Source organism: Equus przewalskii, chromosome X, assembly GCF_037783145.1.
Source record: "Equus przewalskii isolate Varuska chromosome X, EquPr2, whole genome shotgun sequence".
Taxonomy (NCBI): Eukaryota; Metazoa; Chordata; class Mammalia; order Perissodactyla; family Equidae; genus Equus; species Equus przewalskii.
In genome coordinates, this window is record NC_091863.1 from 119926177 (window position 1) to 119948416 (window position 22240).

At 38.8% G+C, this 22240-nt stretch overlaps 1 long non-coding RNA gene across 1 annotated transcript in view; it reads left to right on the plus strand.

The window, feature by feature from the left end:
• The window catches only part of LOC103540704 (uncharacterized), a 284275-nt gene that overhangs the window by 209730 nt on the left and 52305 nt on the right, over window positions 1-22240 (plus strand). The window lies entirely within an intron of this gene.

Sequence of the window (22240 nt, forward strand, 5' to 3'; positions counted from 1 at the left end):
TAATCTACTTTTTGTCTCTACAGATATGTCTATTCTGGATGTTTTATGTAAGTGGAATCATATAACATGTGGCCTTTGGTGACTGGCTTCTTTCACTTCGTTTTTTCAGAGTTCATCCATGTTGCAGTATGTACTAGTACTTCATTCTTTTTTATGGCTGAACAGTATTGCATTGTATGGATAGACCACATTCTGTTTATCCATTTATCGGTTGATGAACGTTTGGGTTGTTTCTATCTTTTGGCCATTATAAATAATGCTGCTGTGAACATTCGTGTACAAGTTTTGTGTGAACATATGTTTTCATTTCTCTTGGGTATATACCTAGAAGTGGAATTGCTAGGTCATGTGGTAATGATTAACCTTTTAAGGAACTGTCAGACTGTTTTCCAAAGTGGCTGCACCACTTTATATTCCCACCAGCAATGTATGAGGATTCCAATTTTTCCACAACCTTGCCAATGCTTGTTATTGTCCATCATTTTGATCGTGGCCATTGTAATGGGTACAAAGTGGTATCTTAGTGGGGTTTTGATTTGCATTTCCCTGATGGCTAATGACGTTGAACATCTTTTCATGCACTCATTGGCCATTTGTATATCCTCTTTGGAGAAATGTCTATTCAAATCTTTTGCCCTTTTAGAATTTGTGTTGTCTTTTTATTGGTGGGTTGACTTCTTTGTGTATTCTAGTTGCAAGTCTCTTGATTTGAAAATATCTTCTCATGATCTTGTCTTTTCATTCTCTTAACAGCATCTTTTGAAATGAAGATGTTTTGAATTTTGATGAGGTCCAATTTATCAACTTTTTTCCTTTATAGACTGTGTTTTTGGTATCTAAGAAATTGCCACCTAACCAAGGTTGTAAAAATTCTTCTTCAATGTTTTCTTCTAGAAGTTTTATAGTTTTAGATTTTACATTTAGGTTTATGATACATTTTGAGTTAACTTTTGTATGTATCACATAGTATGGATCAAAATTCATTTTTTTTGTACATAGATATCTAATGGTTCCAGTGTAATTTATTGAACAAACTATCATTTCTCCACTGAATTCGACAAAGATATAACTGTCGAAAATCAGTTTTCCATATATGTGCATGTCTATTTCTAAACTCTCTACTGACTGTTCCATTCATCTATTTGTCTACCTAACACCAGCACCACTCTGTCTAGATTACTATAACTTTATAATAAGGCTTGAAGTCAAATAGTGTAAGTTCTCCAACTTTGCTCTTCTTTTTTCCAAGTTGTTTTAGCTATGCTAGGTTCTTTGCATTTCCATATGAATTTTAGAATCTATTAATTTCTATGCAAATACATCCTAGAATTTTGATTGATATTGTATGGAATCCGTAGATCAATTTGGGGAGAACTGACATTTTAGCAGTATTAAATCTTCTTTCCCATCAAGATGGTGTAACTCTCTGTTTACTTGGGTCTTTTTATTTTCTCTTTGCAGTCTTTCATAGTTTTTCTGTAGAGGTCTCTCACACCTTTCACAAGTTCATCCCTAAGTATTTCATATTTTTGATGCTATTTTTTAAAGAATTTTTAATTTCAATGTTTGTTCATCAGTGGTAAATAGGAATAAAACTGACTTTTATACATTGATGTATTGCATTACCTTGCTAAACTCACTTATAGGCTTTTTTGGTAGATTTCTTCAGATTTTCTACATAGACAGTTATACTGGTTGTGCATATGCACTCATATTGGTTGTGAATAAAGCCAGTTTTACTTCTTCCTTTCCAGTCTTGATTGCCTTTTCTTTCTTCCTTCCTTCCTTCCGTCCTTCCTTTTTCTTTCTCTCCTTCTCTTTCTTTTTCTTTCTCTCTTTTTCTTTCTTTTTCTCTTTTCTCTCCTTCTCTCTTTCCCTTCCTCCTTTCCTCACTCCCTCCCTCCCTTCCTTCTGTCCTTTCCTTCTTTTTTTTCTTTCTTTCTTGATTGCCCTAGCTAGAACCTCCAGTACAATGTTGGATAGAAGTGGCAAGAGTGGGCATTCTTGCAGTGTTCCCAATTTTAGAGATAAGGCTTTCTTTTTCTTACCATTAAGTTTTATGTTAGCTGTAGGCCTTTTGTAGCTACCCTTCATCAGGTTGAGGAAGTTCCATTTTATTCAAAGTTTGCTGAAAATCATTATCAATAGGTGTTGGATTTTGTCAAATGCATTTTTGATATCCATTACAATGATAATAGTATTTTCCTCTTTTAATTTGTTAATATAGCAAATTAAATTGATTGATTTTCAAACATTACACCAACATTGGATTCCTGAGATAAATCCTACTTGATCACAATTTGTTATCCATTTTTTGTACTGTTAGGTTTGATTTGTTAAAATTTAGCTCAGAATCTTTCCATTTACATTCATGAGGGATATTGTTCTGTAGAATACTTTTCTAATAGTGCTATTCTCTCATTTTGGTATCAGGATAATGCTGGTCTCATAGAAGGAGTTGGAAGGTATTCCCTCCTCTTCCACTTTCTGGGAGATGTTTTTACGGAGTTACTTTTATTTCGTCCTTAAATGTTTGGTAGAATTCACAGTGAAGCCATCTGGTCCTGGAGTTTTCTGTATGGGAAAGTTTTTAACTATAAATTCAATTTCTTTAATAGATACAGAACTATTCAGGTTATCTATTTCTTCAGGAGTCAACTTTGGTAGTTTGTGTCTTTCAAGAAATGGGTCCATTTCAGCTAAATCACTAAATGTATTGTCATAAAGTTGTTTATAATATTGTCTTATCCTTTTAATATATGTAGAATCTGTAGTGATGTCAACTCTCAAGTCCCAGTATTAGTAATTTGTGGCTTATCTCTTTTTTCCTCCTGGTCAGCATGGCTAGAGGTTTATCAATTATACTGAGTTTCTCAAAGAACCAGTTTTGGTTGCAATGATTTTTTTTTTCTATTGTTCTTGTTTTCTATTTCATTGATTTCTGCTCTGATCTTTATTATTTCCTTATTCCACTTACTTTGGGTTTAATTTGCTTTCTCTTTCTCATTTCTTAAAGTAGAAACTGAGGTCATTGATTTGAGACTTTTTTCTTTTCTAGTATAGGCTCTTAGTGCTATACATTTTCCTATAGGTACTACTTTAGGAGCATCCACTAAATTTTTATATGGTGTCTTTTCATTTTCATTCAGTTCAAAGTATTTTCTAATATTCTCTATTTCCCCCTTTATGTGTGGATTATTTAGAACTGTGTTATTTAATTTTCAAATAATTGGAAATTTTCCAGAGATTTTTCTGTTAGAGATTTCTAATTTAATTCCATTGTGGTCAGAAAACATACTTTGTATGGCTTTAATCCTTTTAATTTTATTGAAACTTGTTTTATGGCCCAAAATATTGTCTATCTTAGTAAATGTTCCATGTACATTTAAAAGAATGTGTATTCTGCTGTGGTTGGGTGGACTATTCTATAAATGTCAAATAGGTCAAGTTTGTTTCTAGTGTTGTTCAGATCTTCTATATCTTTAATGATCTTCTGTATACGTACTCTATCAATTAGTGAGAGGAGGGTACTGAAATCACTAACTTTAATTATGTCTATTAATCCTTGGTTATGTCAGCTTTTGCCTCATTTTAGGTTCATAAACTCACATAATCTTGGTGAATCGATCCTTTTATCATTATGGAATGACCTTCTTTATCCCTGGTAACATTCTTCATTCTGAAACTTACTTTCTTCTGAAATTTACTTTGTCTGATATTAATATAGCCACTGCAGATTTCTTTTGATTAGTGTTGGCATAGTATTTTTCATGTTTTTGCTTTGGATATGTTTGTGTCTTTATATTTGAAATGTATTTCTTGTAGGGCATATAAGTCAGGCTTTGTTTTTTAATCCAACCTGACAATCTCTCCCTTTTTATCGTGGTGTTTAGACCATTTATATTTAATGTGATTATTGATATTGTTGGGTTTAAGTCTATTATCTTGCCATTTACTTTTTATTTGTCACATATATTCTGTGTTCACCCTTTCCTCTTTTTTGTTTAACTTTCTTTGGGATAAGTGGAATATTTCCTAGATTTCATTTTATCTCCTTTGTTATTTTAGCTATCACTCTTTTTTTCATTATTTTGGTGGTTTATATAGAATTTACAGTGTACATCATAAACTTATCACACTCTGCCTTTAAGTAATATTACTTAATGATATTTCTCAGTAATAATAATGTTACTTAGTAATATTACTGTATCACTTCATGTATTACAAGAATGTCACAACAGTATGCCTCCATTTCTCCCCTCTAGTCTTTTGTACTATTATCATATAATTTATTTTTACTTATGTTACAGACCCCACATTTAATTATTATTACTTTTGTTTACATAGTCAATTATCTTCTAAAGAAATCTAAATAATAAGAAAAATCTTATATATTTACCCATGTAGTTACCATTTCCAGTGTTCTCCCCCATTCCTTTGTATAGATCCATGTTTCCACCTCATATCATTTTCTTCTGTCAGGACTTCTTTTAACATTTCTTGTAGTGCAGGTCTGCTGCTGATGAATTCTTTTAGCTTTTATGTGTCTGAAAAAAATCTTTATTTCACCTTCATTTTTGAAAGATAATTTCACTGAGTATAAAATATGAGGTCAACAAGTTTTTGGTTTTTACCCTCTTCTTTAAATATATTGATCCACCCTCTTCTTATTTATATTGTTTCTGACAAGAAATCTGCTATAATCCTTATCTTTGTTCCTCTGTACATAACATATCGTTTTCCTCTGGTTACTTTTAAGATGTTTATCTTTTTCACTCATTTTGAGCAATTTGATTATAATATGCCTTGATATAGTTTCTTCACATGTCTTGTGCTTGATGTTCATTGAAATTCTTGAATCTGTAGGTTTATAGTATTCACCATAGCTGGAAATTTTTTAGCCATTATTTCTTCAAATATATTTTCTGACCCTTACTGTCCTATAGGGACTTCAATTACATGTATATTAAGCCTTTGAAGTTGTCCCACAGCTCAGTAATATTCTGTTCTTTTTTGTATCTTCTTTTCTCCCTGTGTTTCATTTGGATGGTTTCTATTACGATGTCTCCAAGTTCATTAATCTTTTTTCCTACAATGTCTAATCTTCCACTATTCCCATCTTGTTTATTTTTCATCTAAGACATTGTAGTCTTCATCTCTAGAAGTTCAATTTGGGCCTTTTTTATATCTCACATGCCTCTACTTAACTTTTTGAACATATGAGATACAGTTATAATAAACTGTTTTAATGTTCTAGCCTACTAATTCTAACATCTGCTTCAGTTCTGGATTGGTTTCAACTGATTGACTTATCTCCTCAATATGGGTCATATTTTTCTGTTTTTCTGCATACGTGGTAATTTTCTACTGGATACCAAATATTGTGAATTCTACCTTATTAGGTGCTGGATATTTTTGTATTCTTATAAATATTCTTGAATTTTGTTACACTGTTAAGAAATAGTTTGAATCTTTTGGATTTGCTTTTATGGTTTGTTAGACAGGACTGAAGCAGTTATCACTCTAACCACTTGTGTACTCTACCCAATGCCCTGTGAATCTGAGTGGCATATAGGAGCAGGAATAATCCCTAGAGTTGTGTAAGTGTCAGACATTATCTCTTCTAATTGTTTTAAATGGTTCTTTCCTAGGCGTCAGGTAATCCCTTCACATGTATGCCCTGATCAATACTCTACCAAATACTCAAAGGACACCTTCAGGAGATCTCTGGAGCAGTGTCTCTTTTCAGCTCTCCAGTACTCTGTCCTGTGAAATTTAGCCTCCTTGGCCTTCCTGTATTCCCAGCTCTGCTTCCTCAGCACAGAGAAAACACCAAGCTCTTGCCTGGACTTTCCCTCCTTGAAATCTCTCTCTAGGCAATAAACTGGAGCAATTGTAGCACTCACCTCATTTGTTTCTCGTCTCTATCTTTCACTACCTGAAGTCCAGCATCTTGCAAAATATTGACTTTTTATATATTATCTGTTGATTATTTCAAGAAGAAAGGTAAATTCAATTCCTGTTACTTCATCTTGACCAGAAGCAGAAGGCTACACTCCTTTAAAAACTTCCTAGTCCTCATCTCTAGATGAACTTGAAATTTAGACCTCTATCTATTTTTAAAATATCCTTTTTATCCCTGATAAAATATTTTTAAAATACCACAAAGGATTCCAGATGAATGGAGAAAAACAAGGTCTTGGGAAGACTCAGGGAGGGAAAGAGAGAGGCCCTAAGTCTAGGGGAGGATTTTTCATCAGGGAAAGGTATCAAGTTTGTATACATTCTCGGTGGCCCTCAGGCTGAGAACAGCAGTGGTGATTTACTTTGGTGGGAAGATCATTTCTCTCCTTGGCATATGGCTTGCTGACTCCCTCGCTACCAAATGAATATACAAACAAACAGCCTGCCCACCTGCTGCCCCTGCAACGCCAACTCCATGTACAAATATGTTTGCCAAATAAAATAGAGGATGCCTGGTTAAATTTGAATTTTAGATAAACAACAAATAATTTTTTGGCATAACTGTGTTCCAAATATTGTAATGTATATACTTATAGTAAAAAATTGTTCATTATTTATCTGGAATTCAAATTTAACTGGGGTCCTTGTTTTACTTGTTAAATTTGATAACCTTATGCACATAGCAATATGACCTCCAGCTCAGTCTCAGGCCTCTGGGACTGATCAGAAATGGGTCTCATCTCATTTCTGCCACTGAACAGCTGGATGTCATTGGATAAGTCACTTGTCCTCTGAGGCCTCATTGGAGATGATTCACATACAATGCCTAACTTGACACCTGTCTCCCAGTGGCTGCTCCGTGAATGAAATTGAGTGGCAAAGTCAGAATCAGATACTACTTCATAGATTACAAGTCACTCACTTATCCCTGATCACCTTTGAGCCTTCTAACAGCCTCTAGAGGACAGTTGATGAGGATATTATATCTGCTTTACAGATGGGGGAAGTGAAGCTCAGAAAGGCAACCACAGAAAGGCAGAATGTATAAGTGCGCTATGAGTAACCCAGAGAAGGAGAGGGTATGGCTTCTCACCCCAGCTCTTCTCCTGACCCCCTGGTTGCTCTGCTCTCCATGCCCACTCTCCACACATGGCCAGTGAGCTGGGCCCAAGAAGTATACTATCCAAGAGTCTAGAGGTTGAGTGACAAAACCAGAATGAGGATATTACCCCCTGCTGGCCAGTCTTTTGCTTAGAGTGAAGACCCGAGTTCCTGGGGTCTCCAAGAATGTTCAGGCTTGCTACTTAAGGGGTAATGGACATGCTTGTCACCATCTTTCTGATCTTTCATTCCCAACCGATGGGGCCTACATGGTATAGAAAGAACTCAAAGAAGCAAGAAACCAGGATTCTGGCCCCACTTCAGCTGCTGACTCACTCAGGGATCCTCTTCCTTCTCTCTCTTAGTCATTGCCTTAGTTTCTTCATTTCTAAAATGGGGATAAAAGTTAAAAAATAGTCAGGAAATGACTTTTAAAACATCAAAAATGCTATGCACATGGTTGCTAGATTCTAAGCAGCAATATGGCCCCAATATCAGAACCCTCATCTTAGCCTTTCTGTAGCAGTAGCTGCTTATCCATCTGTTTGCTCAGACCCTGACTGAGGTGGTGAGAGGGCAGGGGGAAGATGTGGATAGGATGGAGGGAAGGGAATAAGACCTCCTTTCTTCTTTTGAAGGTCTTTAAGACGTTCTTCAAAGTGTAGAGAACACAGAGTTGTACCCAACTCTTCTCAGTACTAGTGAAATGCTGAGCTTGGGGTCTACTGGAAGGGTGAGCTGCCAGCTTGGACCTGCTGCCTACAGCCTTGAGAGTCTTAGAGTTTGGAGAAAGGGGTCCAGAGGCAAAGTGAGGGAGGGATAGTCACATCTGCCTACTGTCCTCAATGCTGCAGCTGTTTTACTGACTCATTCTACATCCCATGGAGCTGAGGACTAGTGCTAATTAGCAATATCTCAGCAGGAACAGAAGACATGTTGTCTCTTGTGCTACTGTGTCTGAAAAGGGGGAAGAAAGACAAGAAACTACAAGCATTTTCTGATGCTGAGTAAATGGATGAGACGAAGACTAACATCCAGAGTAACATCAATAAGATGATGGAGTAGGAAGCCTTGTACCTTCCTTCCCCTCACAAATACTCCAATTCAGCAACAATTCACAAATTCCTTTCTCTGAGAAATCCAGAAACTAATTGAAAGGCTGCTGCACTCCAGGTGAACATAAAATCAGACTCACTGAAGCCAATAGGGACATTTGGGACACCCTCTTGCCAGCGTCCCTGCCCCCTGAATAGAGCCATATGATCAGGAAGAGACACCCTATCTCCCAGAATCTCCCAGGGAAAAGAAGGGGTTTATTGATGCATCCAGCACCCCAACTTTTCTAAAGGAGTTCCCCAAAAGGCTTGTTTCCGTCTCGCCAGTCATGGAGCTCTGATGGGTCCAGTACAATTTACCCATCTAGGGGGAATGGAGATGGTGGTTTAGACTGGTATACGCCATAGGTCCAAACTCCCTGGCTCAGCACAGAGCAAGTGTAAAAAAAAAATGCAGTTTCTTTCATCTCCCTGGGGAGGGAAAATGTTGGTAGAAGACCCCAGAATCCCTGGCCAGGCTGATTGGTGGTAGTCTTCTCCTGTACAAGGCCAGTCCGTGAAGACTAGTAGAGGTGCTTGCTTTATCTAATGTGCAGACACCAACACAGAGTGACAGAGAAAATGAAGAACCAGGCAAAGATGTTCCAAACAAAGGAACGTGATAAATCTTCAGAAACTGACCCTAATGAAATGGAGTTATATGATTTATCTGGCAGAGAATTCAAAATAGTTATCATAAAGATGTGCACTGAGGTCAATGGAACAATGCATGAACAAAGTGAGAACTTCAACAAAGAAACAGAAAATATATAAAAGTACCAAACAGAAATCATGGAGCTTAAGAACAAAATAACTACACTGAAAATTTCACTAGAGGAATTCAACAGCAGAGTACATCAAGCAGAAGAATCAGTGAACTCAAACAAAAGTCATTGAAAATAATTCAGTCAGAGGAACAATAAGAAAAAAGATTGAAAAATAATGATGAAACTTAAGGGACTTATGGGAAATCATAAAGCAGACCAATATATACATTATGGGAGATTCAGAAAGAGAAGAAAGAGAGAAAAGACCAGAAAGTTCATTCAAAAAATAATGGCTGAAAACATCCCAAATCTGGAGAAGAAAATGAACATCTATATCCAAGAAGCCCAAAAGAGGAGCTTCCAGGCTGGTGAACTTGTGGAGATTTGTGGAGAATGGTACTCTCCGAGAGGGCATGGAAGCTCTGTGCCCTTTCCCCATACCTTGCCCTATGCAGCTCTTCCATCTGGCTGTTCCTGAGTTATGTCCTTTTTTTTCTTTTAAGATTTTATTTTTTCCTTTTTCTCCCCAAAGCCCCCTGGTACATAGTTGTATATTCTTCGTTGTGGGTCCTTCTCGTTGTGGCATGTGGGACGCTGCCTCAGCGTGGTTTGATGAGCAGTGCCATGTCCGCGCCCAGGATTCGAACCAACGAAACACTGGGCCACCTGCAGTGGAGCGCACGAACTTAACCACTGGGCCACGGGGCCAGCCCCTGAGTTATGTCCTTTTATAATAAACCGATGATCTAGTAAGTAAAAAAACAAAAAAGCCCAAAAGAAAACAAATAAGATGAACCAAAGGAAATTCACACCAGACACATTATAATCCAATTGTCAAAAATCAAAGAATTTTGAAAGCATCAAAAGAAAAATGACTTGTCATGTATAAGAAAACTCTCATGAAGACTGTAAAGACGTTTTCAGAAGAAACCTTGCAGGCCAAGGGGAATGGGATGGTATCTTCAAAATGTTGAAGGAAAAAACTGCCAACAAAGAATACTATATTAGGCAAAGCTGTCCTTCAAAGATTAAGGAGAGATATTTTCTCAAACAAACAAAACTTGAGGGAGTTCCTCACCACTAGATCTGCCTTACAAGAAGTGCTGAAGAGAGTTCTTCAAGTTGAAATGCAAGGGTACTAAACAGCAACAAAACATCATATGAATGTATGAAACATTTTCATAAAGTTAAATATATAAACAAATACAGAATACTATATTATTGTATTAGTGGCAGATCAATCACTTTCAACTATAAAAGTTAAAAGACAAAAGTATTAAGATAACTATAACTAAAATATGTTTAAAGATACACAATATGAATACATTCATACATCACTTAACAATGATGATACATTCTGAGAAACGTGTCGTTAGTTAATTTCATCATTGTGCAAACATCATAGAGTGTACTTACCCAAACCTAGATGGTGTATAGCCTGCTACACACTTAGGCTAGTTGGGACTAATCTTTTGGGACCACAGTCGTATATGCAGTCCATTGTTGACCAAAATGTCATTATGCAGCACATGACTATAGATGTAAATTGTGGCAACAATAACCTAAAGTGTGGGCAGGGAGAAATTAAAGTGTAGAGTTTTCATATGTGATTGAACTTAACTTGTTATCACTTAAAATAGACTGGTGTAACTATAAGATATTTTATGTAAGCCCCACAAAAGAAATACCTATAGAAATTACACAAAAGATAAAGGAAAGGAATCAAAACATATAAATGCAAAACTTCAACAAAACACAAAGGAAGACAGCAAGAGAGGAAAAGACAGTCAATAGGACTACAAGACTAACAGAAAACAATTAACAAAATGGTGATAGTGAATCCTTCGCTATCAATAATTACATTAAATGTAAAAGTATTAAACTCCACAATCAAAAGACATGGAGTGGCAAGATGGATAAGAAAATTAAGACCCAACTATATGCAGTCTACAAGACACTCATTTTAGATTTAAAGACATACTTAGGCTGAAAGTGAAAGGATGGAAGAAGATATTCCATGCAAATGGTAACCAAAGGGAGCAGGAGTGTCTATACTTATATCAGACAAAATAGACTTCAAGTTAAAACTGTCATAAGAGACAAAGAAGGACATTATATGATGATAAAAGGGTCAATCTGCCAAAAACGTAGAACAATTATAAATATGTATGTACCCACATCAGAACACCTAAATATGGAAAGCAAACATTGACATAACTGAAGGGAGAAATAGAGAACAATACAATAATAGTAAGAGACATTGGTACCCCACTTTCAATAATAGATAGAAAGAAGATAGACATTCAGACAGAAGATAAATAAGGAAACAGAGACCTCAAGCAATACTATAGACCAAATGGACCTAATGTATATAACACGTTCCACCCAACAGCAACAGAATAAACATTCTTCTTAAGCACACATGCATCTTTCTCAAGGATAGATCACATGCTAGGTCACAAAACAAGTCTTAACAAATTTAAGAAGATTGAAATCATATCACATATCTCTTCTGACCACAATGGAGATAAACTAGAAATCAATAGCAGAAAGAAAACTCGAAAATTCACAAATATGTGGAAAGTAAACAGTACACTCTTGAATAAGCATTGGGTCAAAGAAGAAATCAGATAGAAATTGGAAATTTCCTCAAGACAAATGAAAACAAAAACACAATATACCAAAACTTATGGGGTGCAATAAAAGCACTACTAAGAAGGAAGTTCATAGCAATAAACTCCTATGTTAAAAAAGAAAGATCTCAGCGGCTGGCGCAGTGTTGTAGTGGTTAACTTCACACACTCTGCTTCGGTGGCCCGGGGTTTGCAGGTTAGGATCCCAGGCACAGACCTAAACATCACTCATGAAGACATGCTGTGGTGGCATCCCACATACAAAATAGAGGAAGATTGGCACAGATGTTAGCTCAGAAATAATCTTCCTCAAGCAAAAAGGGGAAGATTGGCAACAGTTGTCAGCTAGGGGCCAATGTTCCTCACCAAAAAAAAAAGAAAGAAAGAAAGATCTCAAATAAACAACTTAACTTTACATCTCAAGGAGCTATAAAAAGAAAAACAACCTAAGCCTAAAGTTAGCAGAAGAAAGGAAATAATAAAGATTAGAGCAGAAATAAATGAAATAGAAAATGGAAAAAAAAATCAACAACACAAGAAGTTTGGGGTTTTGTTACTAAAGATAAATGAAATTGACAAACCTTTAGCTAGACCAACTAAGAAAGCAAGAGAGAAGACAAATAAATACAATCAGAAATGGAAGAAGAGATGTTACAACTGATGTCACAGAACTAAAAAGGATCATAAGAGACTACTATGAACAATTAAATGCCAGCAAACTGGATAACCTAGAACAAATAAATAAATTCTTAGAAAAATACAACCTATCAAGACTAAATCATGAAGAAACAAAGTCTGAACAAACTTGTCACTAGTATGGAGATTGAATCAGTGATTTAAAACCCCCAACAAACAAAAACTCAGGAGCAGATGGCTTCAGTGGTAAATTCTCCCATTTAAAGAAGAATTAATGCCACTCCTTCTCAAACTCTTCCAATAAATTGAAGAGGAGGGAACATTCCAAACTCATTTTATGAGGGCAATATTATCCTGACACCAAAGCCAGACAAAGACATCATAAGAAAAGAAAACTACAGGCCAATTAATATACCTGATGAATATAGATACAAAAATCATCAACAAAATACTAGCAAGCTGAATCCAACAGCACATTAAAGGGATCATACACCATGACCAAGTGAGATTTATTCCTGAGATGTAAGGATGGTGCAACTATGCAAATCAATTAATGTAATATACTACTTTAACAGAATAAAGGATAAAAATCAGATGATCATCTCAATAGATGCAGAAAAAGCTTGTGAAAAAATTCAACACCCTTTCATGATAAAACTCTCAATAAACTTGGAATAGAAGAAAAGCATTTTAACATAATAAAGACTATATATGAAAATCCCACAGCTAAAACATTAAACTCAGTGGTGGAAAACTGAAAGCTTTTCCTCTAAGATCAGGAACAACACAAGAATGCCCACTCTCTCCACTTCTATTCAACATAGTTCTGGAAGTCCTAGCCAGAGTAATTAGGCAACAAAAAGAAATAAAAGGTATCCAAATAAAAAAGGAAGAAGCAAGAGTGTCCCTGTTTGCAGATGACATCATCTTATATATAGAAAACCCTAAGGACTCCATAAAAAACTAGTAAATAAATTCAGTAAAGTTACTGGATACAAAATCAACATACAAAAATTAGTTGCATTTCTATACACTAACAACAGACTATCTGAAAAACAATTAGAAAAACTGTCCCATTTATAATAGCACCAAAAAGAATAAAATATTTAGGAATAAGCTTAACTAAGGAAGTGTAAGACTTGTGTACTTAAAATTACAAAACATTGAAAGAAATTAAAGAAGACACAGATAGAAAGACATCCCCTGTTCATGTATTAGAAAACTTATATTGTTATCATGTCCATACTACCCAAAGCAATCTACAGATTGAATGCCATCCCTATCAAAATCCTAATGGCATTTTTTACAGAAATGGCAAAAACAATTATACAATTCACATGGAACACAAAAAGCCCACATAGTTGAACCAATCCTGAGAAAGAACAAAGCTGGAGGCATCACATTTCCTGATTTCAAAGTATAATACAAAGCTACGGTAATCAAACAGTATGGTACTGGCATAAAGACAGGAACATAGACAAGTGGAATAGAGTAGAGAGCCCAGAAATAAATCCACAGATATACAGTCAACTGATCTTCAACATGGGTGCCAAGAATGCCCAATGGGGAAAGGATAGTCACTCCAACAAATGATGTTGGGAAAATTGGATATCCACATAAAAAATAATGAAACTCATGCATATCTTACACTAAACACAAAAATCAACTCCAAATGGATTAAATACTTAACCTGAAGCTGTAGAACTTCTAGAAGATAACATAGGGGAAAAGCTTCCTTGGTCTTGGCAATGATTTCGTGGACATGACACCAAAAGCAAAGGCAACAAAATCAAAAATAAGCAAATGGCACTACATCAAACTAAAAAACTTGTACACAGCAGGGAAACAACCTACACAGTGCAAAGACTACCGAAGGGGAGAAAGTATTTGCAAACTATATATCTGATATGGGATTAATCTCCACAATATATAAGAAACTCCTACAACTCAATAGCAAAAAAAACCCTAATAACTCAATTAAAAAAATGAGCTAAGGTGAAATAAGCCAGGCAGAGAAAGACAAGCACTGCACGATTTCATTCGTATGTGGAAGATAAACAAACACATGGACAAAGAGAACTATTTAGTGGTTACCAAGGGGAAGGAGGGTGAGGGGTGGGCACAAAGAGTGAAGGGGCACACCTATATGGTGACTGACAAATAATGTACAACTGAAATTTCACAATGTTGTAAACTGTCATAACCTCAATTTTAAAAAAATGGGCTAAGGACCTGAATGGACATTTTTCCAAAGAAGACATACAAATGGCCAACAGGTATATGAAAAAAGGCTCAACATCGCTAATCATCAGGGAAATGCAAATCAAAACTACAATGAGATATTACCGCACATCTGTTAAAATGGCTTTTCTCAAGAAAACTAAAGACAAGTGTTGGCGAGGATGTGACGAAATTGGAAGCCTTGCACACTATTTGTGGGAATGCAAAATGATGCAGCTGCTATGGAAAGCGGTATGGAGGTTTTTCAAGAAATTAAAAATAGAACTACCATATGATCCAGCAATCCTACTTCTGGGCATTTATCCAAAAATATTGAAACCAAGATCTCAAAGAGATGTTAGCATTCTATGTTCGTTGCAGCACTATTCACAATAGCCAAGAGGTGGAAACAGACTAAATGTCCATCAACAAATGAATGGATAAAGAAAATGTGGTATGTACGTATAACAGAATACTGTTCAGCCTTTAAAAAGAAGGGAATTCTGCAATATACTACAACATGGGTGAACCCTGAGGACACAATGCTAAGTGGAAGAAGCCAGTCACGGAAAGACAAATACTGCACGATTCCACTTTATGTGAAGTATCGAAAATAGTCAAATTCATAGAATCAAAGAGTGGAATGGTGGTGGCCAGGGGCTGGGGGAGGGGGAAGTGGGGAGTTGCTAATCAAGGGGCACACAGTTTCAGCTAAGCAAGATGAGTAAGCTCTAGAGATCTGCTGTACAACGCTGCTCCCAGAGTCAACAATAACCTATTGTACACTTCAACATTTGTTACGAGAGTAGATCTCATTATAAGTGTTCTCACCACGATAAAATAATTTTTTTACAAAGATTAGCATGCAATAATATGAATGCTAGGCTACCGCTGAGTGCCTACAACATGCTAAATGCTTCTACCACTTGATCTTAATACCCAGAAAGCATCCATGCAAGGTAGATGTTATGATCATCCTCATTTTACAGGTGTTCAAATCAAAACCAGAGAAGTTAAGTAATTTCTCCCAAGTCATAAAGCTAGTAAGTGTTCAGAGTAGGGACTAGAACCTTGGTCTGGCTGTGGGGTGCCCTAGAACTTGCCTGCTCTGGTGCCTGGGATCCAGTGCCTGGAGCCCTCGCTCTGCCCCAGGCATCTGGGAGGAAACCACTGAGTAGGACAGGAATAAGGAAGATGGAGCAGCAGGAAGCACCCCAGCTGTGGGCTGGCCTCAGCCTCCGCACTCTGACCTTTCCAGGCCTCCCACAACACAAATGATACCTGATTCCAAATTTAAAGTCCATGAATCCTGCAGATTTCAAAGAGTAGGGTGTACATAGTGCAGTGACATTTCAGATATTCCAAGGTCACTTAGCTGGGTGACCTAATAGAATCAGAAAGTCATCACCTTCAAAAAGGCCTCTGAAGAGCTGAAATAGTCCTGTCTCCTGCTCTTTCTTCACCAGAGGGTTTGCATGCAGTCTGTGTCTCTTACGCCCATATGTCTAACAAGCCCTGCTGCCGAGTTTCTCAGCCTATAGCACATAGAAGCAGTACATTAGAAAGAGAGGACCAGAGGTACTAGAAATGAGGCTGACAGACATCAGAAATGGCCACTGACACAGAGGGAGGAGACAGCAGTACTGCACAAAGCAGGTTCAAATGCAAGAGGTTCAGCCACTTGAGATCATTTATCGTAGGAACAAAGAGTCCAGTGATGCTAGATAAACAAGGTACTGCTGGACTTCCTTTGCCAACTGTGAATTCCCAGGCTACCTCTTGAAAGAACTGAGCTTGTCTTTCTGGACCTGAGTACTTTGCTCAAGGCTCAGGAGCATTATGGTACAAGTATTAGGGATGGCAGAAATCATTTGCCCTCCTTTGTACCTGGAATTATGTTACTGATCCACTGTTAGAAGGACAATGAACTCCAACGTTCTGACTGAAGCAAGGTTGAAAGATGGCTTCATATTCCTTAATCCAGTCTGACCTTTGAATACAGCACCTAATGGGGGAGCCAAATGGCCTCAGCTAGAGCTGGGAATCTGGAGGTGAGCCAGTTATCTCCTTGCCTCAGTCAGGAACAGGTCTTGCCACAAAGCCCATAGCCTAGTATACTGAGTTGAAAAATGTTCCCCCAAAATTCACACCTGCCCTAAACCTGTAAATGTGAACTTATTTGCAAATAGGGTCTTTACAAATGTAATTAGTTAGGTTAAAATGAATTCATACTGGATTAGGGTGGGCCCTATTCCAATAACTGATGTCCTTCTAAGAAGAGAGAACAGAGACACAGATACAGGGAGAAAGCCACACGAGATGGAATCAGAGCTTGGAACATCAAGGATTGCCAGCAACCACCAGAAGCTAGGAGGAGACAAGGAAAGATCCTCTTCTAGAGCCTTCAAAAAGAACACTGCCCTGCCAACACCTCAGTTTCAGACTTATAGCCTCCGGAAATATGAGAGAATAAATTTCTGTTTTAGGCCACCCGGCTTGTGGCATCCAGCCCCGAGAAACTAATACAGGCTGCGTTTTTGTAAATCAGTGCAGAGTCTGAACAACACTAGTGAAGGACTCCTGAGAGCTAAACCAGTGTGGACCACTAGTTAAGATGGCTTTTAATTTTACACTTTGAGATACCCCCATCAAAACATGCAAGAATACACTGTAAAGAGACCATTTAAAAGGCATAGCAACACTAAAAAATGAATATCTCAGTGGACCAAAAGTGGAACATAAACACACCTGCTAAGCAAGAATGAAGCCACAGGCCAGCTGCAATCTGGATCTAGAAGCATACTGAGACAACCAGATGTTCTGCTCCTTATGGAGTAGTAAGAAGGAACTGGATTTTACTGCTTGAAATCAGATCCCAGGTGATGGGATATTCGCTCTTTTCCTTAAGGATTTGTAAGAGCTCATTGTAGACAGGGTGGTAAAGACTGTGTCATATCTGTTATGAACATTTTTTTCTCACAGTGAGACATTATATATATAATCTTGTTTATGGCATTTTTCCACCTATAAGGTTTTTATTTACATGCAGCCAAATTGATAACCTTTTTCTCCGGGACTTCAAGGTTTCATATTACGTTCGGAAAAACCTTCCCAAACCCAACATTGTAACTTATATGAGAAACACTCCATGTGTTCTTCTTGTACTTCTATGGTTTTATATTTAATATTTAAATCTTTGACACAGCTGTAATTTATTTTAGTGTAAGTAGTGATCTCATCCTATAGTTTTCTAAATAAATAGTCATTTCTAAATAGCCATCACCACTTATGGAACAATCCATCCTTTCAACACTGACTTGAAATATCACCTTTATCATACACTAAACCTGCATATATACTTGGGTATATTTTTGGACTTATTGCTCTAATCAATTGATCTGTTTTTTCCTGTGAAGAACTTTCTGCTTCTCTATCTGGTAGGGAGAGTTTTTCCTTATGGCTCTTCTCTCTGAATATTCTCGCCATGTGCTTATTCTTCTAGATGATCTTTTAAATAGTTTTATCCAGTTCCAAAAATCCTCTTAGAATTTGTATTGAGATTTTATTGGATGTATGGATCAATTTACAGAAAATGGATATATTTTCAGTATCGAGTCTTCATATCTAAGAACAGGGCATGTATCTCCATTTATCCTGGTCTTCCTTAATGCTCCTTAATAGAGCTTTATAGTTGTATTTCCTGTGGTTGCTATAACAAATTATCACAAACTGGATGGTTTAAAACAACAGAAATTTGTTCTATCACAGTTCTCAATGCCAGAAGTCAAAAATTCACATCACTAGGCCAAAATCAATGTATCAGCAGGGCTGCACTCCCTCCAGAGGCTCCAAGGGAGAATCTGTTCTTTACCTCTCCCAGCTTTTAAGGCTTCTAGCATTTCTTGTCTTGTGGCCACATCACTCCAATCTCCACCTCCAGGGTCACATTGCCTTCTCCTCTGTGTGTCTATGTCAGGACTTTTTCTGCCTCCCCCTTTAAAGGATACATGGGATTGCATTTCGCCCCATCCAGATAATCTAGATTAATCTCCCCATCTCAAGATCCTTAACTTAATCACATCTGCAAAGATGCTCTTTCCATAGAAAGTCACATTTACAGGTTCTAGTTTGGGGCCATTATTCAGCCTTCAACAGTAGTTTTCATCACCACTTAGGTCTTGCAGCACTGTATTCCCAGGGCTGTCACTCTTCTTTAAACGCCTACTAATTTCTCTTTTATTAAGGAGAGTATGGAGGGGCTGCTTGGGCTAGAGATGGGAGCAAAGAGAGTGTCCTGGAGGTATACTGTGGAGCAGAGGACAGTTAAAACCATGTCAGAACTCACCATAAAGACCTGACCCTTTTACTCCTGAATTTGCAAACCCAGAGGTCTCATCATCTGCTGAAAACCACAGACAATCAGAGCACACTGCACATGAAGCATGAAGTATGGTGGGTACCCAGTCCATATTATCCCCAAGCTAACTTTCTAGAGGTCCCGAAGGCCATGCAATAAACTGCCCCAGGCCCTGACTGAGGTGTATTCCTAGTTTCCCACCCCACCGTCACCTGCTACCATCCTCCATCACCAGATATACCAGTCCACCTTTGGCTCACTGCCTCCATGGATATTCTTTCTGTGCACAGAGCAGGAAGATACTTCCTTCCCAGTTGGGTGAACCTTGGGGCCAGCAGCTTTCTTTGTGTTATGTGATGACTTATGTCACCCACCCAGGGTAGAATTACCCCTTGCCTGTTTCATTCAGGTCCTCGGGCCCAGAAGAAGCCTCTCCAGGGCAAAGTGAGTCAGGAAGACTCTCCTCAAGAGTCCAGGAAAGTGAATATTCAGTGGCCATTGCTCCCTGACTAATGCTGACTAAAATCCAAGAACCCAGAACTAGTCCAACCTTCTCATTCCTCAAGTGGTAAAACTGAGGCTCATGGAGGTATGTCTCCATTCCTCAGCAGGGTTGATCCAAGTCTCTTCTTCTCTCCACTCCACCACCCTACCTGTCCTTTGGATACATGGCTGAGAGGGCCAGCCTTACTCAGCTCACCACCCTCAAAATGACTTTGACAAGAATTCAGATTTCACAGCCGTGTCAGGGGAGTGTTAAACGTGGCAGCGAAGGCCTGCCAGGCCTGGATCCACATGCTGATGGCAGGGGAGACAGATTTACCCCCAGGGAGCCCTGCATTATCAGAATGGACTCCAGTATCAGAGCACATTTCTTTCCTTTGCAAAGCGGTTGTGTAGGGGGTGGCCATGGGGAGCTACCAGGCAGGTATAAGAGCACCTCTCAAGTTTGACTCCCTAGGGCCTTTCCAGGGTATCTTGGGAACTTCCACCAGCCAGTTATTAAAGTGCCCTTAAATCCAGCTGAGCACAGAACTAGGGGACTGGAGTGTTCTCTGGGGCTGGACCTGACACATAGCTCTAGCAGGAACACTTAGTATAAGCGTATTTTCTCTTCCAAAGACCAAACAGCCTGTGCACAGAGAGCAGCCAAGCAAAGACAAAGACCCCTTAAAGCACAGGGGAGACTGTGCTGACATGATCTTGCCATCTCCTGGGAAGAAAGGATTATGGGCCCATCACTCACACAGCCTAGAGGAAGGGCCAGGCTGCAGTGATGGCTCCTGAGCTGCACCCAGGGTGTAAAAGCCAAGAGGTGGTGTCAGCATTTTTGCCAATGTCATTGTCATCATTGCAAACCCCCAAATGACTGCCTGCCATTGAGTGCCTCCTATGTGCTGAGAATGTTATAAGCATTCACTCCTACATTGATTCTCATAACTACTCTGTAGAATGGGTATTATAATTAGCTCCTTTTTATGGATGAAGAAAGCAAGGCTCAGAAAGGTAGAGTTACTCACCAAAGTCTCGCGGCTGGTAAACAAGTGGCAATGAGGTGAATAAGACCTGGCTCTTGTTCTCGAGACATTTCCAGTCACATCTAGAGACAGAGTGTATGGAAATGGAATCAGTGTTTCCTGCCAAGGGTTGATAAGAACTCCCATTTATTGAGTATTTTCTATGCTCCAGGAACTTTACATGCATTGTTCCGTTTAATTCTCACAATAGCCTCATGAAAATGCTACAATAATTATCTCCATTTTAGGGGTCAGGGAAATTAGACTCCTAGAAGTTAGGCAATTTGACCAAGGCATCACAGCTAATAAAAGCAGAGCTGGAGTTTGAACCACTAAGCCAGTGGTTCTCAAACTATTTGGTCTCAGACACTTTCGTACTCTTAAAACTTACTGAGGGTAAATCAGAGAGACAGAAATCATATTAATGGTTGCCAGGTGCTGGGGGAAGGACAGAAAGGGGAGTGAATGCTTAACGGGTATGGAGTTTCCTTTTGAGGTAAAGAAAATGTTCTGGAACTAGATGGAGGTAATGGTTGGACAACATTGTAAATGTACTAAATGCCAATGAATTATATGATTTTAAATGATTAATTTTATGTCACGTGAACATCACCTCAATACAAAAAAGCAGAATACAATGAGGTAAATCAGCAGCAACAAGAAAATTTGTTGAGGACCCCAAAGAGGTTTTGTTGATGTAAGTTATATCTCTTCATGTTAACCATAATAGAAAAATTTGTTAAAATATTTATTAATTTATTAATATTGAAATTAAAATAATAAGCTCATTTTATATAAATATAAATAATATTTTAATGAAAATAACTGTATTTTCCAGAACAAAAATTTGTATTCAAAACGATCACATTAACTCACACAGTGCCTCAGGATGCTCGAGAGACCCGCACTGCTATACAGCAGAAGATGAATGGACTACCCCCAGGGAGGAGATGGAGATAGGTGAAAACTCCCTGGCCCCCAGACAGCCTAGTACCTGTGAGCAACCCTCTCCCAGCTGACACTCATATAGCACTGCTGCAGCCCCAAGGGTGGGCATGCACATCAGCACAACTGTGGAAACAGGTGACTACAGCTCTAACACCCCTGTGATTGCCCTGTGGACCAGTGGGAGAATCCATGGTCCCACAGAAGCTGAAGGGAGAGTCACTGCTTGGCCCTAGTGGAGAGGCCCCACCCACCAAGCACAAAAGCTGGGTGACCTTGGGGCAGGAGTGGCTTGGCTGGGTGAGCTACTCGCCGGCTGCATTAAACTCCCACAGCTCTGCTGCAGCCCTGAGGGGCCAAGTGAGATCCAGCAGGACTGATGAGTTGGCAGGGACAATCTGGAGCCCCAGCATGACTGTTCCTTGGTCCAGTGGGAAAATCCATGGTCCCACAGCAGCTGCAAGGAGAGTCTCTGCTTGGCCCTAGTGGAGAGTCCCTGCCCACCAAGCACGAAGGCTGGGTGACTTTGCAGCAGAAGTGGTGTGGCTGGGTGAACTACCCACTGCCTACATTAAACACCCATACCTCTGCTGTGGCCACGAGGGGGCAAGTGAGACCCAGTGGGACCACACCAGTGGGCGGTGACTATCTGGAGCCCCGGTGTGATTGCTCCTTGGTCCAGTGGCAAAATCCTTGGTCCCACAGCAGCTGTAGTGGAGAGGCCCCACCCACCAAGCACAAAGGCTGGGCAACCTTGGGGCAGGAGTGGCTCAGCTGGGTGAGCTACCTGTCAGCTGCATTAAACACCCACGGCTCTGCTGTGGCCCTGAGGGGACAAGTGAGATCCAACAGGACCACATGAGTTGGCAGGGACAATCTGGAGCCCCAGTGTGACTGCTCCATGGTCTAGGGGGAAAATCCACAGCCCCACAGCAGCTGCAGGGAGAGTCTCTGCTCAGCCCTAGTGGAGAGGCCCCACCCACCAAGCACAAAGGCTGGGTGACCT